This window comes from Pteropus medius, unplaced genomic scaffold (assembly GCF_902729225.1).
Source record: "Pteropus medius unplaced genomic scaffold, Ma_sr-lr_union100, whole genome shotgun sequence".
Lineage (NCBI taxonomy): Eukaryota > Metazoa > Chordata > Mammalia > Chiroptera > Pteropodidae > Pteropus > Pteropus medius.
In genome coordinates, this window is record NW_024342474.1 from 7,532,007 (window position 1) to 7,542,767 (window position 10,761).

The 10,761-nt window shown below is 37.9% G+C and overlaps 1 pseudogene; it reads left to right on the plus strand.

Moving 5' to 3' along the window:
- Window positions 1-2,062: 2,062 nt before the first annotated feature.
- On the plus strand, window positions 2,063-2,178 carry LOC120605097 (uncharacterized; annotated as a pseudogene).
- Window positions 2,179-10,761: the final 8,583 nt, after the last annotated feature.

A 10,761-nucleotide genomic window follows, 5' to 3' on the forward strand; every position in this document is an offset into this window, starting at 1 on the left:
TCTCACTTCATGGCCTCTTTGTTTTTCCAGCTAACATATGGTAACGAGAGCCTTTCTGACTTATTTTATGGAAAGCCCAATTAACTACCCTTAAATAATAGAAAATTTTAAAATATAAGATATGGAAAATCTTTCCATAATGTTTCTAACTGGGTCTTCTAGAAAGAAAATAGATTTTAATATTTGTACTCTCAATATTACTATTTCTGCCTTGGATATAAATAACATCTTTCTTAGAAAAAGTCAAAGAGTTTCTGACAGAAAAAGCGAAATTCAGATTAATTAATTCATCTCACATCACAGATAGTTTCTGAAGAATAAAAGTAAAAATCATATACTGTGGTTGGAACTGCTATAAATATTTTGAGATATAACAATTTCACTTCCAGGACTTTATCCTGTAGACATGCTCACAGAAGTGTGCAAAGTATAGGTACAAGGATGTTCATTGGTGTTATAACAGAGAAAAACTAGAAATGAGAAACTGTACATGTGTCTTTCAAGAGGGGACTATAACTAAGTGAATTATGCTACATCCACAAAATGGGAAATCAAAAGTTGCTCTAAAAAAGGTGATTTAGGTCAATTTGAGTTGATATGGGATAACCATAATATATGAGGTCTTTGGACTCCAAGTTTTGTGTTCAATGTACCGTGTTGCCCATTTCAGCCTGTGTGTGATAGAGAAAACAAGCCACTCTGTGTATTCCAAGCAGGGAGGGCTTTTTTAGAGGAAAGTAGAGGCTTACACAACTGTTGGCAGGGCTGGGAAACAAAGGTCAGGGTCAATGATTTCTGTCTGCAGTACTGTGTTGGTGGCTCTCAAGACCTCTTCCAGAAGCCTTCCTGATCAAATCAGTCTGCATGCACTAAAGCAAATGACTTTTAAAGCGCTATCACCAACTACATCAGCTCCCTAGACTGAGTAACCATTTGATTCAAATAAAGGGCAGGTTCAAAGAAAACCAAAACTATTAGCAACCTGGTAAACTTTGGTTCCAAGAGAAAGTTGTGAGAGAGCTCGCTTAGATTAACAGCTATGCTAAGAATCGCCCCCACCCCATCCCCCGTCACTGTTTAAGAATCACCCCAAGTTACTCCAGGTCATTGGGTTCGTTTACAATAAACCTGAATGAAAGGCAAAGCCTTAGAGACATCACTTTGGCCCTTTGATGCTAGATACTCTAGCCACAGCTGGACCTTCAAAGCACTCTACAATCCGGCCCCAAAATACCTTTCTACCCTTGTGTTTACATCTTAACCTCAAACCTCTACTCCACCCTTCCTCATCATCCTCATCATTCTGTGCTTCCTTTCTCCTAAAAGGAAAAGTAATGAATAACATTGTATAAATTTCTTAGTTGCAAAAGATAGAAACTCACTCAAATTAGCTTAAGAGAAAGGAAAAACATTTAATTGGCTCATGAAAGTGAAGAGTATTCTATCATCAGACAGAGTTAGGTCTAGGAACTCTGCTAATATCATTAAGATTTGTTCTCTCTACCTTTGGCTCTTTTTCTTAAGCGTCATCTCCATTCTCATGCAAGCTCTGTCCTCATGATGGTGAGACAGCTGCCCGTACTCCAAGCATGCAGCCAATCTTCTTTACAACCTCAGTGGAAAGGGAGGTTTTTCTCTTAAAGCTGCTTTGGTGAAACTTCTGAACGTAAGGTTTATAGATCTGCTTGAGTTCCACATCCCCACCTGCAGCATTTGCTAGGACCAAAATAATGCAGTGTTCTGATTAGTTAAGCCCGGGTCACTTGTCCATCCCTGAAGCTGAGAATGGAGTCAGTGCCTCACAATTTGCATGAGGTAAGAATGGAGATAGGAAATTAGGGTGCCATTATCCGGAAAAAAGAATAGATGTTGAATGAATGAAACAAAACATATGTCCACTGCATAGCTAAAATTCTCCTTACTCCAGAAGCCAAAAGTCTCGTGAAGGAGATATACATATAAAAAGATGATTTGGGACGTGGTTCCATAGTGTAGCGGTTAGCACATCTGCTTTACACACAGAAGGTCCTGGATTGGCACCCCAGTGGAGCTACAATCCATGGTCTACTGCCATGCCACCCTGAACAAGCCCTATGTCTAATCTCGGAAGCTAAGCAGGGTTGGGCCTGGGTAGTACTTGGATGGGAGACCACCTAGGAAAACCAGGTGCTGTAGGCATTAGTAATAATAAGTAATAATAATAGGTAATTTCCAATATTGTGAAATCCTGCCATTCTTAATATTTCCCAAAGAAGTAGATCTGTGCAATAATTATTACCAAGAGTTTATTTTACTTCTCTGCTATTTTTATGAATTGCTGTTTGAGACAGAAAAACTAAAACCTGTTTCTTTGTGTCCAGTTCAAAAATAAGAAATTGTTTCAATTCAGGGGTAAAAATACACATAATCCCATGCCTGAAAACTATTTCTTTTTTTGTAACTTTAGGCCCTTGTGTTTACATATTGATATATTTTCATTGTTGAAATCCTGGTGGTAAGCAATGTTTCTCATTCACCATTTAAAAGTTATATAATTATAAACATCTTTCTGTATTTTTGTGAAAACAACCTAATGATCTGGTTCAGTAATTCCATAATATTCCATTGAGCAAATCTCTTATAGTTCCCTTAACCATTCTTCTATTCTGAGAAACGTAGGTGGTTTCTAAATATTTACTATCATACAATCCACCACAATAAACATCTGTGTATGTAGCTTTTTTCCTAAAGAATTGCTTCCTCGGGTTACATTTCCTAGTGTAGAATTACTGGGACAAAAAGTTAAAGTACACAATGAGAGTTAAAAACATGAGATTTGATATCAGATAGCCCTGAGTTCAAATCCCAGCTCTGTCACTTAGTATGTGACACAAGACATGTCACCCAGCCTTTCTGAAATTCTGTTTCCTACCTGTAAAATGGGAATAAAGCTATTTATTGTCTTAGGGTCGTTGAGGGGATCACGTGGAATAATTCATGTAAAGTATTTAGCACAGGGTCTGACACTCAGCAAACACTTCCACAATTTTAGTCAATATTGAGATTGTTATCCTATGATTTTGATGATATAGTGTCATATAGTTTCTTAAAAATTGTACTAATCTTCACAGAATTCTATCCAGTTTTATTACATTTTGTGTTCAATGTACCGTGTTGCCCATTTCAGCCTGTGTTTTACAATTTGCTAATTTAGAAGAGTACGGCAAGGTTATTGGAAGTTTTCTGATCACCTAAATAAGTGAAAATTGTGTGTTTTAAAACCAAGTTGTTCCAAACTGAAAGAACACTGTCCTTTCAAACCTCAATAAGTGAGTCACTTGCAACTGGTGGTTGTCAAGACTTTTCTAACCTAAAATACCTGAGGAATGCAACGTACCTCATTAACAACAGTGACATTTTATGGCAGAACTTTTTCTGCCTGCAGACCATATCCCTTGGAGGTTAATAGAATTAGAAAAGAGGTGGTTTGAATAAGTCTCTTTTGTGATTTACTTCATTCAATTAAGAATTACCAAGATAAATAAATATATATATATATATATATATTTAGTTGTATTGAAGGTTTAAAATATCAATACTCACAACTTTCATCAGCTTTGTTTTTTTACTTATGAAGGTGAGATTGCAGTCTATAAGATTGGAGGACTGAGAAACAGGCTACAAGAATGGGTATATACAGAGTACCTACCCCTCAAATGGGACCTCAACAATATACTTGCTCTACTTCTCATCATCATAAAGGTTTAATTCTACCCTCTGCCCTCATAGTTGCAGTGAAAGCCGGCAAGTGATTAGGTACCACTGTGATGGAGAGGATGGTAATATGCAATGAAAGACAAAAGGCTCATTAACATTTGGTAACAGAATGATTGATATTCCCATCTATATTCTGACCCAGTCATAGAAATGGGCTACAACCACCCAGGACCATGGATGGCCCCAACCTCAAAGGGCCTTTCTTCACATAGAGTCAATGTTTGAGATTCAGGTAAGACATAGGAGAGCACCCAGTAAGTAAAAACACCAATGGAACGAGCAAGAAACTAGAGAAGAGAAGCCCACAGGAAAAGGGAGACTGAGAGATTCCAAGCAGAATATAACAACACGAATTATTAAGGAAAAAACACATAGTATAAGCATCTTTGCTGATCACCATCCCAGAAAGAAAAATTGATATTGACTTTTGAAGCTAATCAATTATACATATATCGCTGACTCCCCAACACTTTGACTACCTGTCCTCACTCAGGATGGGGAATAAGCAATAGTTTCCACAGATTATGCACACTGAAGGTTAAACTGGGCAGCCCTCAGGATGAAGATGTTGGAGTTGAGTGAGCTCTTAAGAGAGCTTGAGTTTCCCTGAGACTAAGGAATAGATAGAGGACAAAGTGGCCAATGTAACATCCCTTTACACAGTAGGGTGGCTATGAGATGTTGAGTCTGTGGTCAGGGGAGGATTACTGGGAGAAGCATCTCTAGGCCTGGCCAGAGCATCATAGCTGAAGAGACAACTGCACTGGGCAACAAAAGGTGCAACAATAAAAGTGAAGTGCTGCCCACTTTTTGTCATTAACTACATCCAGGATTCCCGTCTGATAACATAATGAGAAAGAAGAAGCCTCCTAAATGAATGAGAGCAAATTCAAGACCAGTCAAACATGTTATGGGTTACAGTAAAATAAACTTCATCTAGAAACATAAAGTAGATTTCTGGTGAAAGATGGCAATAGTCTCTGCTCTCTCCCAAAATCCGACTAAAACGACAATGAAGAAAAATATTTGAAAGCATATACCCACAAGTACAAACAGAACGAGTGAGAAAACAACATTTTGGAAGCTAGAAAGCTGATGGACAAATGGAAATGCATTTTGTAGACTTAAGAGCTAACTCTTAAGCTAACAACTAACAATGCTGACGAGCAACCTGAATTATACTGGGGACCTACAAATTGTTCAGATATGAATGGCACCACATCTTTAGTAGTAGCAGTGAGGATGGAGCTAAGAACAGAAGGATCTGTTGGAAGTCTGTTTGAGAACAGACTTGACTCCTCAGTACACCCCTCTATCCCACTCTGTGGAGTTGGTCTACTGTCCTTTTCCACCTCTCAAAGACAGGAAGCTCAATTCTATAGAGAGTAAGATGGAGGGTCTCTAGACTGGAGACAAAGGTATCATGTTGAAAACAAGTGTTAATTTAAAAGTGACCTTCTTTATGTTGAGACACCCAGCCTTCTTCTTCCACTGAGCTTTCAGAACCTTGATATGCAGGCAAGAGATTGGAAGTCTTCTCTAGGTCATGTGATTAGCCCAACAGGAAAATCCTCAACCGAATGGTCCAGCTAGCCAACAGGCCCCACACATCAAGCCCCTCCCGCATATACAAAGTTCCAATCAACTTTTAAAGTTCAAATATTAAATATGAGCAGAATATAAGGATTACCAGGAATTTGGAGAAATCCTCTAATGTAAAATATATGGATGCAACCAAACAAAAAGAAGAAAACAATGTAGAGGAAATGACTATGCAGTAGAAAAAAAGCCAAAATTTGTCATTGATATCCTAAGAACGATCAAGCATTTGTGACGCAAGAATCAGAATCTACTTTTTGAAAAAGAAGAATGAATGTTCAGAGAATAAAAATGAGATCTTGTATATTAATATATAATAGCAGAAATAAAAACTAAATTGAAAGAATTACATTTAAAATTTTTTCAACATTATTAACATCATTCTTACTATTTGTTGTGTCTATTAAGATATGGAATACTTTGAAAGTGTTTACAAAATAATTATCTAGTGACACCTGTTAGCATGTAGGAGTGGGTATGGAAAAGCTCTAAATGTCCAATTATCCTCAATATGTAGGGCTTTCAAAGAACTTAGAGGAATAAGTTCATTAAGTTTCAAATTCATTGGAAGCATGGTTTTATATCACCAAATTTGTACCAAATACTTGCTAATTTGTAATCACCACTACCTCATAGCATCTGACAGTTAATTGGAACACCTATTTACAGCAGATTATTTTTCAGATTCTCTCCCCACACTACCAATGCTGGGCTTGGACATAAGATTGGCTGTTGTCACCTGAATGTGGGCTGAAGTAACAAGGCACCAGTTCCCAGGTTAGGCCTTAAAGGTCATCATTTGCATCCAGTCACCCCTCCGAGAGCTTCTGACTTCTACCATAGGAAGAACATGCCTGGAAATTTCATTGGGGACTGGAAATTATAAAAAGTGACAGAGCAGATTTGAAAAAGAGCCAAAGAAAAATTCTACAAATTAAGAATACTAATAGTAAAACTATACAAAATCATGATTTTAGACAGACGTGAGGAACTATCTGTATCAGATGCAGGACAGACTCTGGTACCAAGTTAACAGATTTCTACAGGATTAATTCTTGCAGCCAAGAGAATTCATTTAATTATTCTAGCTATTACTGACAGTGCACAGCCTAGGTCACATGTCACATGAGAGGAAAAACTCCCCACGTGCAAATATGAAGTGTGCTCTGTTGAGTAGCAGCACTTTATCTTCCTCCAGTCTGGATTCTTCTCTCCATATCTCTCCGAATTCTTTCTGTTGACTAGAGTAGAAAGCCAAATCCAGATCATTGATCTGTTCTCTGTAGAACCTCCAAATACACACTCATTTTAAGGAGCAGCTCTGTTATAGAATGTCGGGCCAAAGTTCCCACTAACTACCTGTGTCAATATGACATTTTATTTCAGAATGTAGAAGTGGAACCAGTTTAAAAAGTTTTAGAAAGACTAACAATGAAAACACACAAGGGTAATCCAATAACATATCTCTTATTTTCTTTCTCTTTAAAATAATAATAATCCTTTTCTTCCCCTTGTTTTTGCTGAGGGAAGAATTAGCTTTGTCTTCAGCGGAGCTTGCAAATTAGCCCTTGCACATTAGCTTCCTCCATCTTTGAAGAAAAGTCCTGAACCAGCACCTAGGGCATAAATAATTTTGAAAGTAAATTTTAAATTGATGAGCTGTGTTTAGAATATAGTAGGCATTCGACTCATATTTATTGATATGAATGGTAGTATTTCTACATTCATCACTAACACGCTTTCATTTAATCTTTGAAGTAGATCTGATTGTCCAAAAAAGGCTCAGAAAAGTTAGGCATCTTACTGAAAATTAGTTAGCATGTGTTGGAGCATCAACTCAAAACCAGATCTGATAACAAAACTAGAACGACACAATAATACTTCTTTGTGAAATGAACTGAATAAACTCCCAGATGTCCAAACATCCTTAGTTCCCCTGTGAAATGGAAAGAATCAGACTTAGCTCATTTTTGCCATTTAGAAGCAATTAGGTGTATTTTCTCTCTGTACTTTCTCCCATTAAAAGTCTTAAACATTCCTGTGGATACTAAAGCAATATTGCTCTCATGATTAACTGTTTGCTGGAACAATGTCCTGGTCCCTTTTCATGTGTTTCAGGCAATTCGATTGTCTTCATATTACTTTTTACGGTTTGCCATTTGAAATATCTACTTGGAAGACTGAAAATACAACTGCTTTTTCCATAGACTCGTTTCTGTTTCCATATTTCTTTCTCCTCATATTTCGAATTCAACTGAAGTCAACATGGCTTTGCTCTTTGCCTCCCTTTTACTATTTTCATCCTTGTGCGCCAAGGTCTTGAGCTCATGAAAACGTGCCTGTCTCAGGGAAGTGTGACACAAAGACTCCTAGAGCCAACTACCTTTGAGTTGGCTTCTAAATGCCATAAGCAAAAGCATTTTCCCAAAGTAGACCAGCTCTCCTGGCGACACTTGAGACGTCCATCACTGCTAACATCAGGCCTTGGAGCTGGGTGCCTTTGACTAGAATTTCTCTCCTCCTGCAGTTTCTGCCTGCCCTCCTCTCCCATTCAACTTGCTGAGGGATTTCCCCAACCCAAATGATTGAAATTCCCACAGCTCACCCTCTCTAGACATTACCAAGACTCCTCCTCCCCCTCAATATCGGGTTACCTCAAAGAATGATTATTTTATTTTATGTAGGATATAACTCTGTGCCAAAGCTAGAAATTGAATAAACTCTGAATTAATGATTTAACCAATGTTTGTGATTGAAAAGAGATCAATAAGTCTGTCAGATATTGCGAACAAAAAAAAAGTGCCATTCAGAAAGACAAAGAGGCATCCTGGAAGGCAGGTCTTACATCTTCAAGTGGAATAATATTATAAGCAAATAATCGTCAACCCAGGAAGCTGATCTCATACTCCTTGCTCATAGTCACCATATGTGCGTGTACCTCTGTCTTGAGACCTGAATGCTCCCGTGGTTTCTCCTCTTAACGTGTGCCTCTGGAACTTCGGTGTCTCTCATCAATACACTTCTGATAATTGGCCCTTGACATTGCTTCTGTTCCAAATGCAGTTTTAGCATTCGACTTCGGTCTTTGACTCTCCAATCTGTCCTGTACTTTTTGTTTGTACTCCACCGTGTCTTATTTGACTGCTTACCCAGCAAGGAGTATATCCACAAAGTGATAGCTGGTTTCGTTCAGACTTCCAACTGAGGTAATGGCTTGTTTTGTTAAAGGACAGCAGCTCTTTTAAATGCTATATCTACAACTGAATTCTAAGAGTCGTTCTCAACTCTAAAATCTTAAGGTTTGGGGGTGAAGCAGAATCTGAGACGGGGGTGGTGGCATTCTTATACTAAACCATACCCATCTATTTGTTAACGTGATCAAGAGTTGTATGCGCTTGCGTGGATTCTTCATATAGATGTATTCATTAAAATAAAATCATTTATTTATGTTGTTTTTTAAAAAAACATACACACAGCGTGTTGCACTTCATTTCTGCTTCTTTCTATATAAACGAGTTTCCTTTACAGGAACAGTTAGGTCATGAAAAATATTCTCCTGAGTTTTACTGAGCAATATTATGACACATAACCACTAAACCTCATATTAAGAAAAAATTAGCTTAAATAAGAAATTGAAAAATTTGCCTGCCAATAATACTATAAAAGTTTACAGTCCATCCTAACTATCAAGGATACTTTCCATAACTTTAGGGTTTAATAGTAAAATATATACACATATATATGCATGTTTCTAATAACAAAGCACCAAAGTAAAATAAATCTGCTTGTCCAAATACAGTTGTGTTTCAGTCAAAGTTTTGCTTAATATTTTGAGAAGAGCTTTGAGAAGATAAATATTCTCAGCCTGGGATCTGATATCAGATGCTCATGGTGCCATCTACTGGCCATGGTTAAATGGGTCTTGATTGAGAAACTTGGATTTGTATAGTTATATTTTCAGTGCAAAGCAAACTCCACATTGCCATATGTCCACGGCTCCAATGATGGCCCTATTTTAAGATGATACAGCTGTGTTGATGTCCTTTTTCACAAAAGGACATCTCAATTGTTGAATTTCATCCAAATTATAAATCATCTCATTTTTGAACAGCAATGTTTGTAATAATACAAAGCCTAAACTACCTTCTGCACCAGGAACCACAGCTTGCCATCTAACTGTAGCAAGATGCCTTGCTCTGTCTGAGCATCAGAATGAGAAGAGGAAACAGATCTGGCCACGTGTCTTCAAGAAGCACCATCTCAGGAGTATAAAATGTTCCCAGTAGAGTGAAGCTGATGAGGAAAGAGAGGAGGTGTTGGGTGTTCATACTAAAACGATCATCTCTTTGCAAAGACAACAGTTGACAGAATCTGTTCTTCCCTTCAGAAGTCATGAAGTTACCGCAGGTACAGGAGGAGATGACTCACCTTCACAAATGACTTTCTGTGCCAGTTCACTCTTGTCATCAGTCCTTTAGAGCAGGTCCAACGTCTTTTTCCTTCTCATCTCTGCATTGAGTGCATGCCCTTTTCATGGCGTTTTCTACTTTCGTTTGTCTTTCAGAAGCTAAGTTTGTTCTCCCCTTTAATGCTTTCTGTGTCTCAGGTGCAAGAAGCCTTTGTGGGTATTCCACACATCACTAACTAGCCCATGTATCATCCTCTGGCCTCCTGTGGAGCTTCTCTGAGTTTGCATCTCTCAGGCCTGGACACTTTTGAGTGGAAGCCCACATCGGCCACAATAGGAGAGCCTCAGAGCCACCCCACCTGTTGGTTAAGCAAAGGACTGAGCAGTCAGGATCCTTTGATGCAGGGTTTGCGCACAAATCAGAGTGTTCCGTAGGTCTCTGTGTGGAGACCACTTAATCAGACTTCAGAAATCTCTTGTTTATTAAAAACAAAATAATCTATGAAGAAATTATTTTCCAAGATTCTGAGAGGATGGTAGTATCCCCCTTGAACCAAATATCAACCAAACCCCTTTAAAACACAGTATCTAAGGTCTCTAAAAACGATTGTGTGAAAAATTTGGTAGAAATTAGGAATTAAAAACAATTCCTTCACCCCTTCACATCAAACACAGGTCTATCTGCATAGACCTTAAAAACAGCAGCATGCATTATGCAACAATACTGGCTGCATATTGATGATTTTAGCAATCAGTCTCTCCTCCTGAGACAAGAATAGAAACCCTGAAAGGATCTACATATTTACAAGAGCTCACAGTATATAGTCCTAGACCATAACAAGAATTTTAAACAACAAATTCTATAAGCATGAGTGAATTTAAAAATAAAGTTTGTCCCAAACATTGTTTTATTTTAAAAGGCCATTCTCACTTCAATTAGCACAGAAAAGGGGTATTTAAAAAAAAAAAAAGTGTGTTTCCTGAAGGATTGTAGAACC